Source organism: Electrona antarctica, assembly GCF_951216825.1.
Source record: "Electrona antarctica genome assembly, contig: scaffold_543, whole genome shotgun sequence".
Lineage (NCBI taxonomy): Eukaryota > Metazoa > Chordata > Actinopteri > Myctophiformes > Myctophidae > Electrona > Electrona antarctica.
The window spans coordinates 15,392-39,604 of record NW_027638497.1 but is presented as its reverse complement, the minus strand read 5'-3'; the positions used below and the strand labels follow the sequence as shown (position 1 = coordinate 39,604).

Below are 24,213 nucleotides of genomic sequence, written 5' to 3'. Positions count from 1 at the left end.
AGCTTGGATGTGAGCCGTTGTTGTGGTGGTCGATAAGCAGACAAGCTCGTCTTCTCTTCTTTCTCACTTACGTCGTCTTCACATCCTCAGAAGAGGTTCTCCTCAAAAATGGCCATGAGATCGCTCTGGAAGTTGATGTCGATGGTGTCGGCCATCTGTGGAGCAGAGAGGAGAGGGTTAGGGTTGGGGTTGGGGTTAGGGTTGATGGTGTCGGCCATCTGTGGAGCAGAGAGGAGAGGGTTAGGGTTGGGGTTGGGGTTAGGGTTAGGGTTGATGTCGATGGTGTCGGCCATCTGTGGAGCAGAGAGGAGAGGAGAGGAGAGGAGAGGAGAGGAGAGGAGAGGAGAGGAGTTGATGTCGATGGTGTCGGCCATCTGTGGAGCAGAGAGGGGAGAAAACACACTAGAGATCCTCCAATTTTTAATTTATTTTTTTCCGGACCGAGTAGTACAAGTATTTCATTTTGAGTACTCAAAGATACAGAGTACCGATACTTTTTACCGATAGCTGTCTTGAGGCAAGTAAATTGACCCTATGGGAGCCAACCCAGGGCAAAGCCAGGAGGGGAAGGAAGCGTATACCACTATGTAGACGTGCTGCGGCGCGACAGCTTGGCTGACAACACTGCAGAGCTCAATAACCTGATGTTGGATAGGACGTTGTGGAGGGCAGCGATCCAGGAATCACCAGTTGGTGTTGGATAGGACGTTGTGGAGGGCAGCGATCCAGGAATCACCAGTTGGTGTTGGATAGGACGTTGTGGAGGGCAGCGATCCAGGAATCACCAGTTGGTGTTGGATAGGACGTTGTGGAGGGCAGCGATCCAGGAATCACCAGTTGGTGTTGGATAGGACGTTGTGGAGGGCAGCGATCCAGGAATCACCAGTTGGTGTTGGATAGGACGTTGTGGAGGGCAGCGATCCAGGAATCCCCAGTTGGTGTTGGATAGGACGTTGTGGAGGGCAGCGATCCAGGAATCCCCAGTTGGTGTTGGATAGGACGTTGTGGAGGGCAGCGATCCAGGAATCACCAGTTGGTGTTGGATAGGACGTTGTGGAGGGCAGCGATCCAGGAATCACCAGTTGGTGTTGGATAGGACGTTGTGGAGGGCAGCGATCCAGGAATCACCAGTTGGTGTTGGATAGGACGTTGTGGAGGGCAGCGATCCAGGAATCACCAGTTGGTGTTGGATAGGACGTTGTGGAGGGCAGCGATACAGGAATCACCAGTTGGTGTTGGATAGGACGTTGTGGAGGGCAGCGATCCAGGAATCACCAGTTGGTGTTGGGATAGGACGTTGTGGAGGGCAGCGATCCAGGAATCACCAGTTGGTGTTGGATAGGACGTTGTGGAGGGCAGCGATCCAGGAATCACCAGTTGGTGTTGGATAGGACGTTGTGGAGGGCAGCGATCCAGGAATCCCCAGTTGGTGTTGGATAGGACGTTGTGGAGGGCAGCGATCCAGGAATCACCAGTTGGTGTTGGATAGGACGTTGTGGAGGGCAGCGATCCAGGAATCACCAGTTGGTGTTGGATAGGACGTTGTGGAGGGCAGCGATCCAGGAATCACCAGTTGGTGTTGGATAGGACGTTGTGGAGGGCAGCGATCCAGGATGGATAGACCTCACTCTGGCAGCAACTGCTACTACTTTAGTTTTTTGTTGAGCAACCACTTTACCCCCCTTTTCATCAATTTAATCTCATCGTTATTTGCATTGTACTTGTAATGACACTGTAATGTTCAATTACATATTTGGATAATTTGATTTCTAAATGATAGAATATGATATATTGGCCAGCCTAGTCACTTTGTGTTGTCATATACATTTATCACGGTCTAAACTATATCTACATTCGCTCATATCATGTTTTTAAGCACCATTCATACTTATTCCATCAATGGTTTTATCTCCATGACTTCGTCATACGTTTTTAACGAGCAAAATAAACTGTGAGAGATGCCACAAAAACATAATTATGTCCAATGCACATTGTTCCATGGACTTCACATATCACAGATATTTGGTGGATTTTATTTTTATAATTTTATTTTTGTAATTCTACAGAATTTTTAGTGCATATATCTAAATGACGGAGCGGTTGCTCAAAGACCCGCCCCCGGCAGCACGGTTTAATGACCCCGCCCCCGGCAGCACGGTTTAATGACCCCGCCCCCGGCAGCACGGTTTAATGACCCCGCCCCCGGCAGCACTGTTTATTGACCCCGCCCCCGGCAGCAGGGTTTAATGACCACGCCCCCGGCAGCAGGGTTTAATGACCCCGCCCCCGGCAGCAGGGTTTAATGACCACGCCCCCGGCAGCACGGTTTAATGACCCCGCCCCCGGCAGCACGGTTTAATGACCCCGCCCCCGGCAGCACGGTTTAATGACCCCGCCCCCACGGTTTAATGACCCCGCCCCCACGGTTTAATGACCCCGCCCCCACGGTTTAATGACCCCGCCCCCGGCAGCAGGGTTTAATGACCCCACCCCCGGCAGCAGGGTTTAATGACCCCACCCCCGGCAGCACGGTTTAATGACCCCGCCCCCGGCAGCACGGTTTAATGACCCCGCCCCCGGCAGCACGGTTTAATGACCACGCCCCCGGCAGCAGGGTTTAATGACCCCGCCCCCGGCAGCAGGGTTTAATGACCCCGCCCCCGGCAGCACGGTGTAATGACCCCGCCCCCACGGTTTAATGACCCCGCCCCCACGGTTTAATGACCCCGCCCCCACGGTTTAATGACCCCGCCCCCGGCAGCACGGTTTAATGACCCCGCCCCCGGCAGCACGGTTTAATGACCCCGCCCCCACGGTTTAATGACCACGCCCCCGGCAGCACGGTTTAATGACCCCGCCCCCGGCAGCAGGGTTTAATGACCCCGCCCCCGGCAGCACGGTTTAATGACCCCGCCCCCACGGTTTAATGACCCCGCCCCCACGGTTTAATGACCCCGCCCCCACGGTTTAATGACCCCGCCCCCGGCAGCACGGTTTAATGACCCCGCCCCCGGCAGCACGGTTTAATGACCCCACCCACGGCAGCACAGTTTAATGACCCCGCCCCCACGGTTTAATGAACCCGCCCCCACGGTTTAATGACCACGCCCCCGGCAGCACGGTTTAATGACCCCGCCCACGGCAGCACAGTTTAATGACCCCGCCCCCACGGTTTAATGACCACGCCCCCGGCAGCACGGTTTAATGACCACGCCCCCGGCAGCAGGGTTTAATGACCACGCCCCCGGCAGCAGGGTTTAATGACCCCGCCCCCGGCAGCACGGTTTAATGACCCCGCCCCCGGCAGCACGGTTTAATGACCCGGTTTAAACCGCCCCCACGGTTTAAACCGCCCCCACGGTTTAATGACCCCGCCCCCGGCAGCACGGTTTAATGACCCCGCCCCCGGCAGCACGGTTTAATGACCCCGCCCCCACGGTTTAATGACCCCGCCCCCACGGTTTAATGACCACGCCCCAGGCAGCACGGTTTAATGACCCCGCCCACGGCAGCAGGGTTTAATGACCCCGCCCCCGGCAGCACAGTTTAATGACCCCGCCCCCACGGTTTAATGACCACGCCCCCGGCAGCACGGTTTAATGACCCCGCCCCCGGCAGCAGGGTTTAATGACCCCGCCCCCGGCAGCACGGTTTAATGACCACGCCCCCCGGCAGCACGGTTTAATGACCACGCCCCCCCGGCAGCACGGTTTAATGACCACGCCCCCCGGCAGCACGGTTTAATGACCACGCCCCCCGGCAGCACGGTTTAATGACCACGCCCCCAGGCAGCACGGTTTAATGACCACGCCCCCGGCAGCACAGTTTAATGACCCCGCCCCCGGCAGCACGGTTTAATGACCCCGCCCCCGGCAGCACGGTTTAATGACCACGCCCCCCGGCAGCACGGTTTAATGACCACGCCCCCAGGCAGCACGGTTTAATGACCACGCCCCCGGCAGCACAGTTTAATGACCCCGCCCCCGGCAGCACGGTTTAATGACCACGCCCCCGGCAGCAGGATTTAATGACCACGCCCCCACAGTGTAATGACCCCGCCCCCACGGTTTAATGACCCCGCCCCCACGGTTTAATGACCCCGCCCCCACGGTTTAATGACCACGCCCCCGGCAGCACGGTTTAATGACCCCGCCCCCACGGTTTAATGACCCCGCCCCCACGGTTTAATGACCACGCCCCCGGCAGCAGGGTTTAATGACCCCGCCCCCGGCAGCAGGGTTTAATGACCCCGCCCCCGGCAGCAGGGTTTAATGACCCCGCCCCCGGCAGCAGGGTTTAATGACCCCGCCCCCGGCAGCAGGGTTTAATGACCACGCCCCCTGGCAGCACGGTTTAATGACCCCGCCCCCGGCAGCAGGGTTTAATGACCCCGCCCCCACGGTTTAATGACCCCGCCCCCGACAGCACGGTTTAATGACCCCGCCCCCACGGTTTAATGACCACGCCCCCGGCAGCACGGTTTAATGACCCCGCCCCCGGAAGCACGGTTTAATGACCCCGCCCCCGGAAGCACGGTTTAATGACCCCGCCCCCGGAAGCACGGTTTAATGACCCCGCCCCCGGAAGCACGGTTTAATGACCCCGCCCCCGGAAGCACGGTTTAATGACCCCGCCCCCAGAAGCACGGTTTAATGACCCCGCCCCCGGAAGCACGGTTTAATGACCCCGCCCCCGGAAGCACGGTTTAATGACCACGCCCCCGACAGCACGGTTTAATGACCCCGCCCCCACGGTTTTTATGACCCCGCCCCCACGTTTTAATGACCACGCCCCCGGAAGCACGGTTTAATGACCCCGCCCCCACGGTTTAATGACCCCGCCCCCGGCAGCACGGTTTAATGACCCCGCCCCCGGCAGCACGGTTTAATGACCCCGCCCCCACGGTTTAATGACCCCGCCCCCGGCAGCACGGTTTAATGACCCCGCCCCCACGGTTTTTATGACCCCGCCCCCACGGTTTAATGACCACGCCCCCGACAGCACGGTTTAATGACCCCGCCCCCACGGTTTAATGAACCCGCCCCCGACAGCACGGTTTAATGACCCCGCCCCCACGGTTTAATGACCACGCCCCCGGAAGCACGGTTTAATGACCCCGCCCCCACGGTTTAATGACCCCGCCCCCGGCAGCACGGTTTAATGACCCCGCCCCCGGCAGCACGGTTTAATGACCCCGCCCCCGGCAGCACGGTTTAATGACCCCGCCCCCGGCAGCACGGTTTATTGACCCCGCCCCCGGCAGCACGGTTTAATGACCCCGCCCCCGGCAGCAGGGTTTAATGACCACGCCCCCACGGTTTAATGACCCCGCCCCCACGGTTTAATGACCACGCCCCCACGGTTTAATGACCACGCCCCCGGCAGCACGGTTTAATGACCCCGCCCCCGGCAGCAGGGTTTAATGACCCCGCCCCCGGCAGCAGGGTTTAATGACCCCGCCCCCGGCAGCAGGGTTTAATGACCCCGCCCCCACGGTTTAATGACCACGCCCCCGGCAGCAGGGTTTAATGACCACGCCCCCACGGTTTAATGACCCCGCCCCCACGGTTTAATGACCCCGCCCCCACGGTTTAATGACCCCGCCCCCGGCAGCACGGTTTAATGACCCCGCCCCCACGGTTTAATGACCCCGCCCCCGGCAGCACGGTTTAATGACCCCGCCCCCACGGTTTTTATGACCCCGCCCCCACGGTTTAATGACCACGCCCCCGACAGCACGGTTTAATGACCCCGCCCCCACGGTTTAATGAACCCGCCCCCGACAGCACGGTTTAATGACCCCGCCCCCACGGTTTAATGACCACGCCCCCGGAAGCACGGTTTAATGACCCCGCCCCCACGGTTTAATGACCCCGCCCCCGGCAGCACGGTTTAATGACCCCGCCCCCGGCAGCACGGTTTAATGACCCCGCCCCCGGCAGCACGGTTTAATGACCCCGCCCCCGGCAGCACGGTTTATTGACCCCGCCCCCGGCAGCACGGTTTAATGACCCCGCCCCCGGCAGCAGGGTTTAATGACCACGCCCCCACGGTTTAATGACCCCGCCCCCACGGTTTAATGACCACGCCCCCACGGTTTAATGACCACGCCCCCGGCAGCACGGTTTAATGACCCCGCCCCCGGCAGCAGGGTTTAATGACCCCGCCCCCGGCAGCAGGGTTTAATGACCCCGCCCCCGGCAGCAGGGTTTAATGACCCCGCCCCCACGGTTTAATGACCACGCCCCCGGCAGCAGGGTTTAATGACCACGCCCCCACGGTTTAATGACCCCGCCCCCACGGTTTAATGACCCCGCCCCCACGGTTTAATGACCCCGCCCCCGGCAGCAGGGTTTAATGACCCCGCCCCCGGCAGCACTGTTTAATGCAGTTTATGTGTGCGTTTCATAAGCATTTTTGGTTGAATTACTCATGACAAAGTTGTACAAGTCAACAGTATGAATGTCCATAAAATAAGCTAGCAGACAATACACTAGTTCTGTCTTCCAATCATTTCATTATTATTATTATATTTTCACAAACTGAAACTGAACGCCGGCTAGCCTACTTTCGAATGTTTTGATAATTTGTGCGACAGACGTGTATGCATATGACGGTATGGAGTTTCAAACTATCCCAAAGGTCATCGGGGTTTCGGGTCTCCCAACATCATACCCCTCACTCGGGTGACCCAGCCGGGGTGATCAAGTCCCGACTTACGTCCCAGTAGCTACCCTCGATCAGACCCACTAGGGAAAGACAGGGCCGCACAATCCGTTGGAACCACTCCGGAACTACTATGCCGGGACTGAGAGGTACAATTCTGGTAATATAATTGTGAAAAATAATAATGATAAAATGATTGAAACAAAGAACTAGTGAATTGTTTTTCGAGCGTGCTGCTTGTCTATGTTATGGACATACTTACATACTGTACAACTTGGTCATGAGAAATTCAACAAAAGAAAACGTATGACTCGCACAAATAAATGGCATTAAATAAACACTGCTGCCGGGCGGGTCTTTGAGCAACCGCTGCGTCATTTAGCCCATTTTGGGCGGGAACCCCTTTTGGTGTTAGCGTTATGTTAAGCTTTAGCTAAATAGCAGATCTACAAGCTCATAGCGCGCCACCGAGTGGCGCGCTATGAGCTTGTAGGTCTGCTATTTTTGAAAAATCGAAGTACGACTGACATAGAAACATAGCTTTTTCAGAAAACTGTCAGGACTTAGAAGACATTTTTAGAATCTGATCTCAGTTCAGAATGGGTTAAATATATGCATTTTCAGTTTGATAATTACCGCTTCTCTCCTGCGTCTTTCCTGCTCGCGACGGCGCGCCATCTCCCTCTGGTGGTCGAGGGCGCTCTGTGCTGCCGACGAGGAGGAGGAGGAGGAGGAGGCCGGCGGAGGCGGGGCCTGTGGCTGACTGGGAGGCGGCTGCGGGGACAGAGTGGGCGTGGTGGAGGCCGGGGGCGTGGGCGTGGCCAGCGGGGACCGCGTCTCTTGCCGCCGTCGGGACGAGTCGTCCTGCGACCGTCGAGGCGGCTCCGCGGAGTCCTCGCCGTCGCGGGCGCTGCGCGGAGGAAACCACAACGTGGAATTATAAAACGGTTAACCCATTCAGGACTTCTAAATCCTAACATCTTTCTGAAAAACCCATGTTTCTGTCAGTGGTGCTCAACCTTTAAACCCATGTTTCTATGTCAGTGGTGCTCAACCTTTAAACCCATGTTTCTATGTCAGTGGTGCTCAACCTTTAAACCCATGTTTCTATGTCAGTGGTGCTCAACCTTTAAACCCATGTTTCTGTCAGTGGTGCTCAACCTTTAAACCCATGTTTCTATGTCAGTGGTGCTCAACCTTTAAACCCATGTTTCTGTCAGTGGTGCTCAACCTTTAAACCCATGTTTCTATGTCAGTGGTGCTCAACCTTTAAACCCATGTTTCTGTCAGTGGTGCTCAACCTTTAAAACCCATGTTTCTATGTCAGTGGTGCTCAACCTTTAAAACCCATGTTTCTATGGCAGTGGTGCTCAACCTTTAAAACCCATGTTTCTATGTCAGTGGTGCTCAACCTTTAAAACCCATGTTTCTGTCAGTGGTGCTCAACCTTTAAAACCCATGTTTCTATGTCAGTGGTGCTCAACCTTTAAAACCCATGTTTCTATGTCAGTGGTGCTCAACCTTTAAACCCATGTTTCTATGTCAGTGGTGCTCAACCTTTAAAACCCATGTTTCTATGTCAGTGGTGCTCAACCTTTAAACCCATGTCAATGGTGCTCAACCTTTAAAACCCATGTTTGTATGTCAGTGGTGCTCAACCTTTAAAACCCATGTTTCTATGTCAGTGGTGCTCAACCTTTAAAACCCATGTTTCAGTCAGTGGTGCTCAACCTTTAAACCCATGTTTCTATGTCAGTGGTGCTCAACCTTTAAAACCAATGTTTCTATGGCAGTGGTGCTCAACCTTTAAAACCCATGTTTCTATGTAAGTGGTGCTCAACCTTTAAAACCCATGTTTCTATGTCAGTGGTGCTCAACCTTTAAAACCCATGTTTCAGTCAGTGGTGCTCAACCTTTAAACCCATGTTTCTATGTCAGTGGTGCTCAACCTTTAAAACCCATGTTTCTATGTCAGTGGTGCTCAACCTTTAAACCCATGTTTCTATGTCAGTGGTGCTCAACCTTTAAAACACATGTTTCTATGTCAGTGGTGCTCAACCTTTAAACCCATGTTTCTATGTCAGTGGTGCTCAACCTTTAAAACCCATGTTTCTATGTCAGTGGTGCTCAACCTTTAAAACCCATGTTTCCTTTAAAACCCATGTTTCTATGTCAGTGGTGCTCAACCTTTAAACCCATGTTTCTATGTCAGTGGTGCTCAACCTTTAAAACACATGTTTCTATGTCAGTGGTGCTCAACCTTTAAACCCATGTTTCTATGTCAGTGGTGCTCAACCTTTAAAACCCATGTTTCTATGTCAGTGGTGCTCAACCTTTAAAACCCATGTTTCTATGTCAGTGGTGCTCAACCTTTAAAACCCATGTTTCTATGTCAGTGGTGCTCAACCTTTAAAACCCATGTTTCTATGTCAGTGGTGCTCAACCTTTAAAACCCATGTTTCAGTCAGTGGTGCTCAACCTTTAAACCCATGTTTCTATGTCAGTGGTGCTCAACCTTTAAAACCCATGTTTCTATGTCAGTGGTGCTCAACCTTTAAACCCATGTTTCTATGTCAGTGGTGCTCAACCTTTAAAACCCATGTTTCTATGGCAGTGGTGCTCAACCTTTAAAACCCATGTTTCTATGTCAGTGGTGCTCAACCTTTAAAACCCATGTTTCAGTCAGTGGTGCTCAACCTTTAAAACCCATGTTTCTATGTCAGTGGTGCTCAACCTTTAAACCCATGTTTCTATGTCAGTGGTGCTCAACCTTTAAACCCATGTTTCTATGTCAGTGGTGCTCAACCTTTAAACCCATGTTTCTATGTCAGTGGTGCTCAACCTTTAAAACCCATGTTTCAGTCAGTGGTGCTCAACCTTTAAAACCCATGTTTGTATGTCAGTGGTGCTCAACCTTTAAACCCATGTTTCTATGTCAGTGGTGCTCAACCTTTAAAACCCATGTTTCTATGTCAGTGGTGCTCAACCTTTTTTCATGTCAAGGAGCCCCAGAATTATCTCTATTGGGCCACGGACCCCAATCTCAAAATATGTAGTTCCAGGGACCCCCCAGAAGCAAATATTTTAGTTAAAAATATTCGCTCTGAAATATATATTCAATGATTTGCGCCACATTTTAAAGTTTAAAAAAAAATAGCAGACCTACAAGCTCGTAGGGCGCCACTCGGTGGCGCGCTATGAGCTTGTAGATCTGCTATTTTTCAATAGCTAAAGTATAACATAATGCTTAAAACACGAACAGGGGTTCCCGCACGAAATGGGTTAATGATGCATTTATATATCGCGCTTTTATCCAAAGCGCTTTATTACATTCACCCAAGACAACTGGAGTCGTGACAAATCATGACAATAAACACAAGGTTTTGGGGCCGATCAAACAAATCATGACAATAAACACAAGGTTTTGGGGCCGATCAAACAATTTGTAAGAAGAAAAACAAAACAAAAAGTGTTGTATCCTGCCTTTTCTTTCTCCTAATTATTTGATCAGCCCAAAACATTGTGTTTAGTAAATGCCCATATATGGATCATTGGGTGACCTGCTCTACCTCCTAAATGCCCATATATGGATCATTGGGTGACCTGCTCTACCTCCTAAATGCCCATATGGATCATTGGGTGACCTGCTCTACCTCCTGAGCCCATATGGATCATTGGGTGACCTGCTCTACCTCCTAAATGCCCATATGGATCATTGGGTGACCTGCTCTACCTCCTAAATGCCCATATGGATCATTGGGTGACCTGCTCTACCTCCTAAATGCCCATATGGATCATTGGGTGACCTGCTCTACCTCCTAAATGCCCATATGGATCATTGGGTGACCTGCTCTACCTCCTAAATGCTCATATGGATCATTGGGTGACCTGCTCTACCTCCTGAGCCCATATGGATCATTGGGTGACCTGCTCTACCTCCTGAGCCCATATGGATCATTGGGTGACCTGCTCTACCTCCTGAGCCCATATGGATCATTGGGTGACCTGCTCTACCTCCTAAATGCTCATATGGATCATTGGGTGACCTGCTCTACCTCCTAAATGCTCATATGGATCATTGGGTGACCTGCTCTACCTCCTGAGCCCATATGGATCATTGGGTGACCTGCTCTACCTCCTGAGCCCATATGGATCATTGGGTGACCTGCTCTACCTCCTAAATGCCCATATATGGATCATTGGGTGACCTGCTCTACCTCCTGAGCCCATATGGATCATTGGGTGACCTGCTCTACCTCCTAAATGCCCATATATGGATCATTGGGTGACCTGCTCTACCTCCTGAGCCCATATGGATCATTGGGTGACCTGCTCTACCTCCTAAATGCCCATATATGGATCATTGGGTGACCTGCTCTACCTCCTAAATGCCCATATATGGATCATTGGGTGACCTGCTCTACCTCCTGAGCCCATATGGATCATTGGGTGACCTGCTCTACCTCCTAAATGCCCATATATGGATCATTGGGTGACCTGCTCTACCTCCTGAGCCACAGTCATGATGTGTCACAACTCGCGTTGTCTTTGTCCGCAGCGTAAACGTCTTTAAATAAATACATTTTGAAAAGTCTGAGGAAAATGAACGGGGAATTCTTTTCCGGGTCTCTCGAGGGGGCGGGGAAGTGACGCTCCATTCCCCCCAGCTCTATGAGACGTACCGTAGTTTGTCCTCTACGTACCGTAGTTTGTCCTCTACGTACCGTAGTTTCTCCTCTACGTACCGTACGTACCGTAGTTTGTCCTCTACGTACCATAGTTTCTCCTCTATGTACCGTAGTTTGTCCTCTACGTACCGTAGTTTCTCCTCTACGTACCATAGTTTCTCCTCTACGTACCATAGTTTCTCCTCTACGTACCATAGTTTCTCCTCTACGTACCGTAGTTTATCCTCTACGTACCGTAGTTTCTCCTCTACGTACCATAGTTTCTCCTCTACGTACCGTAGTTTCTCCTCTACGTACCGTAGTTTCTCCTCTACGTACCGTAGTTTCTCCTCTACGTACCATAGTTTCTCCTCTACGTACCGTAGTTTCTCCTCTACGTACCGTAGTTTCTCCTCTACGTACCGTAGTTTCTCCTCTACGTACCGTAGTTTCTCCTGCTCCCTGCGGGCCTGCTCGGCCTGTGCCTTCAGCGTCTTCTCTCTCTCCTCCTTCTCCCGGGCGGCCCGCTTGAACTGCTCGAAGCTGTCACTGGAGGAGCGCTGCCCCGAGGCCGGGGTGGACTGGGAGCGCTGCGCCAGGCTGGCCCACGAGCCCATGTTCTTCAGCTTCCCGTCCTGTAGAGGGAGACAGAAACAACATGTTCTTTAACCCATTTTGACCTGGGAACGATTCTACAAATGATTCTCCTAAATCCTGACAGTTTTCTGAAAAACCTCATGTTTCTATTGTCAGTCGTTCTCATACTATTTCATGTGAAGGACCTCCAGAATTATATGTAATTGGCCGCCGACCCCCATCTGAAAATATGTTGTTCCAGGGACCCCCCCAGAAGCAAAGATTTTAGTTAAAAACGTTCGCTCTGAAAAAATATATATTCAAAGATTTGAGGCACATTTTCACGATTTTTCAAAAATAGCAGATCTACAAGCTCATAGCGCGGCACCGAGTGCCGCACTATGAGCTTGTAGGTCTGCTATTTTTCAATAGCTAAAGCATAACATAATGCTTAAAACACAAAAAGGGGTTCCCGTTCAGATGGGTTAACTTCACATCCTGGCCAGAGAAGGAGACCAACTCCAAAATGCCTATGCTAGGTTTTTGTTCAGAATCGTGGGTCAATCTTGCTGCTAGAGTCGTCACTCGAGTCGTCACATCTTCACATTCTTGCTCAAATGTGAATCTCGATTTTCCTCCATGAGAATTTAGATCACGATTCTCGCACAATTCTCATTATTTCCATGAAAATATTAGTCTGTAGTTGCTGAACATTAACTCAAACTTCTAAATGTGTAACACCTGGAGCCATAACTACTGTGGCTTTAAACAGACAACATCAAAGTGCTCGAAGGTTGCGCGATTCTTGCTCAAATTTAGAAATGAGATCTCACAGGTGTCTGAATCTAGATCGCAATCTTTTGTCAATGAATTGAGCGCCAACTGTGTAACGCTCGAGGCTGCCATCAATTCTATCATCACATACGCAGCCTTTAACACCCCCAGTAATTACACAGTTGCAGACAAGTTATATTATAACCCCTAGGGAACGATACGGCTCATATACATACACATACAATACATAATACACATGCTGAGAGCATATCAAACATCCATATATACGCCCTAGGGAACGATATGAGAGCATATCAAACATCCATATATACGCCCTAGGGAACGATATGAGAGCATATCAAGCATCCATATATACGCCCTAGGGAACGATATGAGAGCATATCAAACATCCATATATAAGCCCTAGGGAACGATATGAGAGCATATCAAACATCCATATATACGCCCTAGGGAACGATATGAGAGCATATCAAACATCCATATACTCCACCTGGGACTTCCTGGAGGCGACGGGCGTTTTGGGCTCCTGCTTGACTTTGCTGTCCTGCTGGGAGGAAGGCGGGGCCGGCGAGGACGGGAGGCGGGACCCGGGGCGAAAACCATCCAATGGCTTCAGATCTGATCCTGTGTGGGTGGAGTTATACGGTATTTTGTCATGGGTTTGTCATTACGTGCTCACTACCAGTGTTGGATTTTGACAGCAACATTTTGATTTCAGTTTTAGTCACAAGTCTCTTGAATAGTTTTCATTTAGTTTTAGTCACCTGGAATATTTTAGTGTCAGTCTAGTCCAGTTTAGTCGACTAAATATTATGAGATTTTAGTCGACTAAATCTATAGTTGATTTAGTCGACTAAAATGTATTTTGGCGGGCCCTGATGCCTTCGTAAAGACAGATTTTACACTTGCTGAAAATAGCCGATCTACAAGCTCACAACGCGTAACATATGCGACGCGCCATGAGCTTGTAGATCTGCTATTTTCAGCATGCAAACCAAGTGTAAAATTACTTACACTGGATCTCTTGTCCACTAGTCCCTTCCTAGTGGATCTCTTGTCCACTAGTCCCTTCCTAGTGGATCTCTTGTCCACTAGTCCCTTCCTAGTGGATCTCTTGTCCACTAGTCCCTTCCTAACATTTTAGTCTAGTTTTAAATTAGTTTGACGAAATTGTCAATATACTTTAGTTTTAGTTTTAGTCATCATAGCCAGCGCTGGTCCGTTGACTATCAGCTCTGAGCCAGCGCTGGTCCGTTGACTATCAGCTCTGAGCCAGCGCTGGTCCGTTGACTATCAGCTCTGAGCCAGCGCTGGTCCGTTGACTATCAGCTCTGAGCCAGCACTGGTCCGTTGACTATCAGCTCTGAGCCAGCGCTGGTCCGTTGACTATCAGCTCTGAGCCAGCGCTGGTCCGTTGACTATCAGCTCTGAGCCAGCGCTGGTCCGTTGACTATCAGCTCTGAGCCAGCGCTGGGCCGTTGACTATCAGCTCTGAGCCAGCGCTGGGCCGTTGACTATCAGCTCTGAGCCAGCGCTGGGCCGTTGACTATCATTGCGCACGTTCATGTTATTGGGGCGATGACACGTGAACGCTATGTTTCATACGTGAATGCTGTTTCGTACGTGAACGCGTGCAATGATAGTCAACGCAACGGCAGCGCGTTCACGATTTGGCCCAATCCATCCCAGAATGCACTCTGTTCCTACCCGGAAGGAGGAGTGAAATCTCCTCATGCGCTTTTGAGCAACTTAATGCAAGTGGATGGAGGAGAAACCCGGTGCCGTCTCTATTAATATATACTCTAAGACTAAAACTGCCCAAACAATCTGTCTCTCTACTCACTGTGACTATGCTTGTTGTCCAGGTCTTGTGGTGTCTAGTCTCTACTCACTGTGACTATGCTTGTTGTCCAGGTCTTGTGGTGTCTAGTCTCTACTCACTGTGACTATGCTTGTTGTCCAGGTCTTGTGGTGTCTCTAGTCTCTACTCACTGTGACTATGCTTGTTGTCCAGGTCTTGTGGTGTCTAGTCTCTACTCACTGTGACTATGCTTGTTGTCCAGGTCTTGTGGTGTCTCTAGTCTCTACTCACTGTGACTATGCTTGTTGTCCTGGGTCTTGTGGTGTCTAGTCTCTACTCACTGTGACTATGCTTGTTGTCCAGGTCTTGTGGTGTCTAGTCTCTACTCACTGTGACTATGCTTGTTGTCCAGGTCTTGTGGTGTCTAGTCTCTACTCACTGTGACTATGCTTGTTGTCCAGGTCTTGTGGTGTCTAGTCTCTACTCACTGTGACTATGCTTGTTGTCCAGGTCTTGTGGTGTCTAGTCTCTACTCACTGTGACTATGCTTGTTGTCCAGGTCTTGTGGTGTCTCTAGTCTCTACTCACTGTGACTATGCTTGTTGTCCAGGTCTTGTGGTGTCTAGTCTCTACTCACTGTGACTATGCTTGTTGTCCAGGTCTTGTGGTCTCTAGTCTCTACTCACTGTGACTATGCTTGTTGTCCTGGGTCTTGTGGTGTCTCTAGTCTCTACTCACTGTGACTATGCTTGTTGTCCTGGGTCTTGTGGTGTCTAGTCTCTACTCACTGTGACTATGCTTGTTGTCCAGGTCTTGTGGTGTCTCTAGTCTCTACTCACTGTGACTATGCTTGTTGTCCAGGTCTTGTGGTGTCTCTAGTCTCTACTCACTGTGACTATGCTTGTTGTCCAGGTCTTGTGGTGTCTAGTCTCTACTCACTGTGACTATGCTTGTTGTCCAGGTCTTGTGGTGTCTCTAGTCTCTACTCACTGTGACTATGCTTGTTGTCCTGGGTCTTGTGGTGTCTCTAGTCTCTACTCACTGTGACTATGCTTGTTGTCCAGGTCTTGTGGTGTCTCTAGTCTCTACTCACTGTGACTATGCTTGTTGTCCAGGTCTTGTGGTGTCTAGTCTCTACTCACTGTGACTATGCTTGTTGTCCAGGTCTTGTGGTGTCTAGTCTCTACTCACTGTGACTATGCTTGTTGTCCAGGTCTTGTGGTGTCTCTAGTCTCTACTCACTGTGACTATGCTTGTTGTCCAGGTCTTGTGGTCTCTAGTCTCTACTCACTGTGACTATGCTTGTTGTCCTGGGTCTTGTGGTGTCTCTAGTCTCTACTCACTGTGACTATGCTTGTTGTCCAGGTCTTGTGGTGTCTAGTCTCTACTCACTGTGACTATGCTTGTTGTCCAGGTCTTGTGGTGTCTAGTCTCTACTCACTGTGACTATGCTTGTTGTCCAGGTCTTGTGGTGTCTAGTCTCTACTCACTGTGACTATGCTTGTTGTCCAGGTCTTGTGGTGTCTAGTCTCTACTCACTGTGACTATGCTTGTTGTCCAGGTCTTGTGGTGTCTAGTCTCTACTCACTGTGACTATGCTTGTTGTCCAGGTCTTGTGGTGTCTAGTCTCTACTCACTGTGACTATGCTTGTTGTCCTGGGTCTTGTGGTGTCTAGTCTCTACTCACTGTGACTATGCTTGTTGTCCAGGTCTTGTGGTGTCTAGTCTCTACTCACTGTGACTATGCTTGTTGTCCAGGTCTTGTGGTGTCTAGTCTCTACTCACTGTGACTATGCTTGTTGTCCAGGTCTTGTGGTGTCTAGTCTCTACTCACTGTGACTATGCTTGTTGTCCTGGGTCTTGTGGTGTCTAGTCTCTACTCACTGTGACTATGCTTGTTGTCCAGGTCTTGTGGTGTCTAGTCTCTACTCACTGTGACTATGCTTGTTGTCCAGGTCTTGTGGTGTCTCTAGTCTCTACTCACTGTGACTATGCTTGTTGTCCAGGTCTTGTGGTGTCTAGTCTCTACTCACTGTGACTATGCTTGTTGTCCAGGTCTTGTGGTGTCTAGTCTCTACTCACTGTGACTATGCTTGTTGTCCAGGTCTTGTGGTGTCTAGTCTCTACTCACTGTGACTATGCTTGTTGTCCAGGTCTTGTGGTGTCTCTAGTCTCTACTCACTGTGACTATGCTTGTTGTCCTGGGTCTTGTGGTGTCTCTAGTCTCTACTCACTGTGACTATGCTTGTTGTCCAGGTCTTGTGGTGTCTAGTCTCTACTCACTGTGACTATGCTTGTTGTCCAGGTCTTGTGGTCTCTAGTCTCTACTCACTGTGACTATGCTTGTTGTCCAGGTCTTGTGGTGTCTAGTCTCCACTCACTGTGACTATGCTTGTTGTCCAGGTCTTGTGGTGTCTAGTCTCTACTCACTGTGACTATGCTTGTTGTCCAGGTCTTGTGGTGTCTCTAGTCTCTACTCACTGTGACTATGCTTGTTGTCCTGGGTCTTGTGGTGTCTAGTCTCTACTCACTGTGACTATGCTTGTTGTCCAGGTCTTGTGGTGTCTAGTCTCTACTCACTGTGACTATGCTTGTTGTCCAGGTCTTGTGGTGTCTAGTCTCTACTCACTGTGACTATGCTTGTTGTCCTGGGTCTTGTGGTGTCTAGTCTCTACTCACTGTGACTATGCTTGTTGTCCTGGGTCTTGTGGTGTCTCTAGTCTCTACTCACTGTGACTATGCTTGTTGTCCAGGTCTTGTGGTGTCTCTAGTCTCTACTCACTGTGACTATGCTTGTTGTCCTGGGTCTTGTGGTGTCTAGTCTCTACTCACTGTGACTATGCTTGTTGTCCAGGTCTTGTGGTGTCTAGTCTCTACTCACTGTGACTATGCTTGTTGTCCAGGTCTTGTGGTGTCTAGTCTCTACTCACTGTGACTATGCTTGTTGTCCTGGGTCTTGTGGTGTCTAGTCTCTACTCACTGTGACTATGCTTGTTGTCCTGGGTCTTGTGGTGTCTCTAGTCTCTACTCACTGTGACTATGCTTGTTGTCCAGGTCTTGTGGTGTCTCTAGTCTCTACTCACTGTGACTATGCTTGTTGTCCAGGTCTTGTGGTGTCTAGTATCTACTCACTGTGACTATGCTTGTTGTCCAGGTCTTGTGGTGTCTAGTCTCTACTCACTGTGACTATGCTTGTTGTCCTGGGTCTTGTGGTGTCTCTAGTCTCTACTCACTGTGACTATGCTTGTTGTCCAGGTCTTGTGGTGTCTAGTCTCTACTCACTGTGACTATGCTTGTTGTCCTGGGTCTTGTGGTGTCTAGTCTCTACTCACTGTGACTATGCTTGTTGTCCAGGTCTTGTGGTGTCTAGTCTCTACTCACTGTGACTATGCTTGTTGTCCAGGTCTTGTGGTGTCTCTAGTCTCTACTCACTGTGACTATGCTTGTTGTCCAGGTCTTGTGGTGTCTCTAGTCTCTACTCACTGTGACTATGCTTGTTGTCCAGGTCTTGTGGTGTCTAGTCTCTACTCACTGTGACTATGCTTGTTGTCCAGGTCTTGTGGTGTCTCTAGTCTCTACTCACTGTGACTATGCTTGTTGTCCAGGTCTTGTGGTGTCTCTAGTCTCTACTCACTGTGACTATGCTTGTTGTCCAGGTCTTGTGGTGTCTCTAGTCTCTACTCACTGTGACTATGACTATGCTTGTTGTCCAGGTCTTGTGGTGTCTAGTCTCTACTCACTGTGACTATGCTTGTTGTCCAGGTCTTGTGGTGTCTCTAGTCTCTACTCACTGTGACTATGCTTGTTGTCCAGGTCTTGTGGTGTCTAGTCTCTACTCACTGTGACTATGCTTGTTGTCCTGGGTCTTGTGGTCTCTAGTCTCTACTCACTGTGACTATGCTTGTTGTCCAGGTCTTGTGGTGTCTCTAGTCTCTACTCACTGTGACTATGCTTGTTGTCCAGGTCTTGTGGTCTCTAGTCTCTACTCACTGTGACTATGCTTGTTGTCCAGGTCTTGTGGTGTCTAGTCTCTACTCACTGTGACTATGCTTGTTGTCCAGGTCTTGTGGTCTCTAGTCTCTACTCACTGTGACTATGCTTGTTGTCCAGGTCTTGTGGTGTCTAGTCTCTACTCACTGTGACTATGCTTGTTGTCCAGGTCTTGTGGTCTCTAGTCTCTACTCACTGTGACTATGCTTGTTGTCCAGGTCTTGTGGTCTCTAGTCTCTACTCACTGTGACTATGCTTGTTGTCCAGGTCTTGTGGTGTCTAGTCTCTACTCACTGTGACTATGCTTGTTGTCCAGGTCTTGTGGTCTCTAGTCTCTACTCACTGTGACTATGCTTGTTGTCCAGGTCTTGTGGTCTCTAGTCTCTACTCACTGTGACTATGCTTGTTGTCCAGGTCTTGTGGTGTCTAGTCTCTACTCACTGTGACTATGCTTGTTGTCCAGGTCTTGTGGTCTCTAGTCTCTACTCACTGTGACTATGCTTGTTGTCCAGGTCTTGTGGTGTCTAGTCTCTACTCACTGTGACTATGCTTGTTGTCCAGGTCTTGTGGTGTCTAGTCTCTACTCACTGTGACTATGCTTGTTGTCCTGGGTCTTGTGGTGTCTCTAGTCTCTACTCACTGTGACTATGCTTGTTGTCCTGGTCTTGTGGTGTCTAGTCTCTACTCACTGTGACTATGCTTGTTGTCCAGGTCTTGTGGTGTCTAGTCTCTACTCACTGTGACTATGCTTGTTGTCCAGGTCTTGTGGTGTCTAGTCTCTACTCACTGTGACTATGCTTGTTGTCCAGGTCTTGTGGTGTCTCTAGTCTCTACTCACTGTGACTATGCTTGTTGTCCAGGTCTTGTGGTGTCTAGTCTCTACTCACTGTGACTATGCTTGTTGTCCAGGTCTTGTGGTGTCTAGTCTCTACTCACTGTGACTATGCTTGTTGTCCAGGTCTTGTGGTGTCTAGTCTCTACTCACTGTGACTATGCTTGTTGTCCAGGTCTTGTGGTGTCTAGTCTCTACTCACTGTGACTATGCTTGTTGTCCAGGTCTTGTGGTGTCTAGTCTCTACTCACTGTGACTATGCTTGTTGTCCTGGGTCTTGTGGTGTCTAGTCTCTACTCACTGTGACTATGCTTGTTGTCCAGGTCTTGTGGTGTCTAGTCTCTACTCACTGTGACTATGCTTGTTGTCCAGGTCTTGTGGTGTCTAGTCTCTACTCACTGTGACTATGCTTGTTGTCCTGGGTCTTGTGGTGTCTAGTCTCTACTCACTGTGACTATGCTTGTTGTCCTGGGTCTTGTGGTGTCTCTAGTCTCTACTCACTGTGACTATGCTTGTTGTCCAGGTCTTGTGGTGTCTAGTCTCTACTCACTGTGACTATGCTTGTTGTCCAGGTCTTGTGGTGTCTAGTCTCTACTCACTGTGACTATGCTTGTTGTCCAGGTCTTGTGGTGTCTAGTCTCTACTCACTGTGACTATGCTTGTTGTCCAGGTCTTGTGGTGTCTAGTCTCTACTCACTGTGACTATGCTTGTTGTCCAGGTCTTGTGGTGTCTAGTCTCTACTCACTGTGACTATGCTTGTTGTCCTGGGTCTTGTGGTGTCTATAGTCTCTACTCACTGTGACTATGCTTGTTGTCCAGGTCTTGTGGTGTCTCTAGTCTCTACTCACTGTGACTATGCTTGTTGTCCAGGTCTTGTGGTGTCTAGTCTCTACTCACTGTGACTATGCTTGTTGTCCAGGTCTTGTGGTGTCTCTAGTCTCTACTCACTGTGACTATGCTTGTTGCCCAGGTCTTGTGGTGTCTAGTCTCTACTCACTGTGACTATGCTTGTTGTCCAGGTCTTGTGGTGTCTCTAGTCTCTACTCACTGTGACTATGCTTGTTGTCCAGGTCTTGTGGTGTCTCTAGTCTCTACTCACTGTGACTATGCTTGTTGTCCTGGGTCTTGTGGTGTCTCTAGTCTCTACTCACTGTGACTATGCTTGTTGTCCAGGTCTTGTGGTGTCTCTAGTCTCTACTCACTGTGACTATGCTTGTTGTCCAGGTCTTGTGGTGTCTAGTCTCTACTCACTGTGACTATGCTTGTTGCCCAGGTCTTGTGGTGTCTCTAGTCTCTACTCACTGTGACTATGCTTGTTGTCCAGGTCTTGTGGTGTATCTAGTCTCTACTCACTGTGACTATGCTTGTTGTCCAGGTCTTGTGGTGTCTCTAGTCTCTACTCACTGTGACTATGCTTGTTGTCCTGGGTCTTGTGGTGTCTAGTCTCTACTCACTGTGACTATGCTTGTTGTCCAGGTCTTGTGGTGTCTCTAGTCTCTACTCACTGTGACTATGCTTGTTGTCCAGGTCTTGTGGTGTCTAGTCTCTACTCACTGTGACTATGCTTGTTGTCCTGGGTCTTGTGGTGTCTAGTCTCTACTCACTGTGACTATGCTTGTTGTCCTGGGTCTTGTGGTGTCTCTAGTCTCTACTCACTGTGACTATGCTTGTTGTCCAGGTCTTGTGGTGTCTCTAGTCTCTACTCACTGTGACTATGCTTGTTGTCCAGGTCTTGTGGTGTCTAGTCTCTACTCACTGTGACTATGCTTGTTGTCCTGGGTCTTGTGGTGTCTCTAGACTCTACTCACTGTGACTATGCTTGTTGTCCTGGGTCTTGTGGTGTCTAGTCTCTACTCACTGTGACTATGCTTGTTGTCCAGGTCTTGTGGTGTCTCTAGTCTCTACTCACTGTGACTATGCTTGTTGTCCAGGTCTTGTGGTGTCTAGTCTCTACTCACTGTGACTATGCTTGTTGTCCAGGTCTTGTGGTGTCTAGTCTCTACTCACTGTGACTATGCTTGTTGTCCAGGTCTTGTGGTGTCTCTAGTCTCTACTCACTGTGACTATGCTTGTTGTCCAGGTCTTGTGGTGTCTAGTCTCTACTCACTGTGACTATGCTTGTTGTCCAGGTCTTGTGGTGTCTAGTCTCTACTCACTGTGACTATGCTTGTTGTCCAGGTCTTGTGGTGTCTCTAGTCTCTACTCACTGTGACTATGCTTGTTGTCCAGGTCTTGTGGTGTCTAGTCTCTACTCACTGTGACTATGCTTGTTGTCCAGGTCTTGTGGTGTCTCTAGTCTCTACTCACTGTGACTATGCTTGTTGTCCAGGTCTTGTGGTGTCTAGTCTCTACTCACTGTGACTATGCTTGTTGTCCAGGTCTTGTGGTGTCTAGTCTCTACTCACTGTGACTATGCTTGTTGTCCAGGTCTTGTGGTGTCTAGTCTCTACTCACTGTGACTATGCTTGTTGTCCAGGTCTTGTGGTGTCTAGTCTCTACTCACTGTGACTATGCTTGTTGTCCAGGTCTTGTGGTGTCTCTAGTCTCTACTCACTGTGACTATGCTTGTTGTCCAGGTCTTGTGGTGTCTAGTCTCTACTCACTGTGACTATGCTTGTTGTCCAGGTCTTGTGGTGTCTCTAGTCTCTACTCACTGTGACTATGCTTGTTGTCCAGGTCTTGTGGTGTCTAGTCTCTACTCACTGTGACTATGCTTGTTGTCCAGGTCTTGTGGTGTCTAGTCTCTACTCACTGTGACTATGCTTGTTGTCCAGGTCTTGTGGTGTCTAGTCTCTACTCACTGTGACTATGCTTGTTGTCCAGGTCTTGTGGTGTCTAGTCTCTACTCACTGTGACTATGCTTGTTGTCCAGGTCTTGTGGTGTCTAGTCTCTACTCACTGTGACTATGCTTGTTGTCCAGGTCTTGTGGTGTCTCTAGTATCTACTCACTGTGACTATGCTTGTTGTCCAGGTCTTGTGGTGTCTAGTCTCTACTCACTGTGACTATGCTTGTTGTCCAGGTCTTGTGGTGTCTAGTATCTACTCACTGTGACTATGCTTGTTGTCCAGGTCTTGTGGTGTCTAGTCTCTACTCACTGTGACTATGCTTGTTGTCCAGGTCTTGTGGTGTCTAGTCTCTACTCACTGTGACTATGCTTGTTGTCCTGGGTCTTGTGGTGTCTCTAGTCTCTACTCACTGTGACTATGCTTGTTGTCCTGGGTCTTGTGGTGTCTCTAGTCTCTACTCACTGTGACTATGCTTGTTGTCCAGGTCTTGTGGTGTCTCTAGTCTCTACTCACTGTGACTATGCTTGTTGTCCAGGTCTTGTGGTGTCTAGTCTCTACTCACTGTGACTATGCTTGTTGTCCAGGTCTTGTGGTGTCTAGTCTCTACTCACTGTGACTATGCTTGTTGCCCAGGTCTTGTGGTGTCTCTAGTCTCTACTCACTGTGACTATGCTTGTTGTCCAGGTCTTGTGGTGTATCTAGTCTCTACTCACTGTGACTATGCTTGTTGTCCAGGTCTTGTGGTGTCTCTAGTCTCTACTCACTGTGACTATGCTTGTTGTCCTGGGTCTTGTGGTGTCTAGTCTCTACTCACTGTGACTATGCTTGTTGTCCAGGTCTTGTGGTGTCTCTAGTCTCTACTCACTGTGACTATGCTTGTTGTCCAGGTCTTGTGGTGTCTCTAGTCTCTACTCACTGTGACTATGCTTGTTGTCCAGGTCTTGTGGTGTCTAGTCTCTACTCACTGTGACTATGCTTGTTGTCCTGGGTCTTGTGGTGTCTCTAGACTCTACTCACTGTGACTATGCTTGTTGTCCTGGGTCTTGTGGTGTCTAGTCTCTACTCACTGTGACTATGCTTGTTGTCCAGGTCTTGTGGTGTCTCTAGTCTCTACTCACTGTGACTATGCTTGTTGTCCAGGTCTTGTGGTGTCTAGTCTCTACTCACTGTGACTATGCTTGTTGTCCAGGTCTTGTGGTGTCTAGTCTCTACTCACTGTGACTATGCTTGTTGTCCAGGTCTTGTGGTGTCTCTAGTCTCTACTCACTGTGACTATGCTTGTTGTCCAGGTCTTGTGGTGTCTAGTCTCTACTCACTGTGACTATGCTTGTTGTCCAGGTCTTGTGGTGTATCTAGTCTCTACTCACTGTGACTATGCTTGTTGTCCAGGTCTTGTGGTGTCTCTAGTCTCTACTCACTGTGACTATGCTTGTTGTCCTGGGTCTTGTGGTGTCTAGTCTCTACTCACTGTGACTATGCTTGTTGTCCAGGTCTTGTGGTGTCTCTAGTCTCTACTCACTGTGACTATGCTTGTTGTCCAGGTCTTGTGGTGTCTCTAGTCTCTACTCACTGTGACTATGCTTGTTGTCCAGGTCTTGTGGTGTCTAGTCTCTACTCACTGTGACTATGCTTGTTGTCCTGGGTCTTGTGGTGTCTCTAGACTCTACTCACTGTGACTATGCTTGTTGTCCTGGGTCTTGTGGTGTCTAGTCTCTACTCACTGTGACTATGCTTGTTGTCCAGGTCTTGTGGTGTCTCTAGTCTCTACTCACTGTGACTATGCTTGTTGTCCAGGTCTTGTGGTGTCTAGTCTCTACTCACTGTGACTATGCTTGTTGTCCAGGTCTTGTGGTGTCTAGTCTCTACTCACTGTGACTATGCTTGTTGTCCAGGTCTTGTGGTGTCTCTAGTCTCTACTCACTGTGACTATGCTTGTTGTCCAGGTCTTGTGGTGTCTAGTCTCTACTCACTGTGACTATGCTTGTTGTCCTGGGTCTTGTGGTGTCTCTAGTCTCTACTCACTGTGACTATGCTTGTTGTCCTGGGTCTTGTGGTGTCTCTAGTCTCTACTCACTGTGACTATGCTTGTTGTCCAGG

The 24,213-nt window shown here is 49.8% G+C and overlaps 1 pseudogene across 1 annotated transcript in view; it reads right to left on the bottom strand.

Moving 5' to 3' along the window:
* Nucleotides 1-17: 17 nt before the first annotated feature.
* Nucleotides 18-24,213, bottom strand: part of LOC306918027 (bromodomain-containing protein 4-like) — a 37,968-nt pseudogene continuing 13,772 nt past the window's right edge. The window contains exons 4-7 of the transcript XR_013792477.1: nucleotides 13,195-13,328; nucleotides 11,778-11,968; nucleotides 7,303-7,576; nucleotides 18-155 (exon numbers count right to left, since the gene is read on the bottom strand). The product of XR_013792477.1 is annotated as a bromodomain-containing protein 4-like (transcript). The remainder of the gene's footprint in view (nucleotides 156-7,302; nucleotides 7,577-11,777; nucleotides 11,969-13,194; nucleotides 13,329-24,213) is intronic.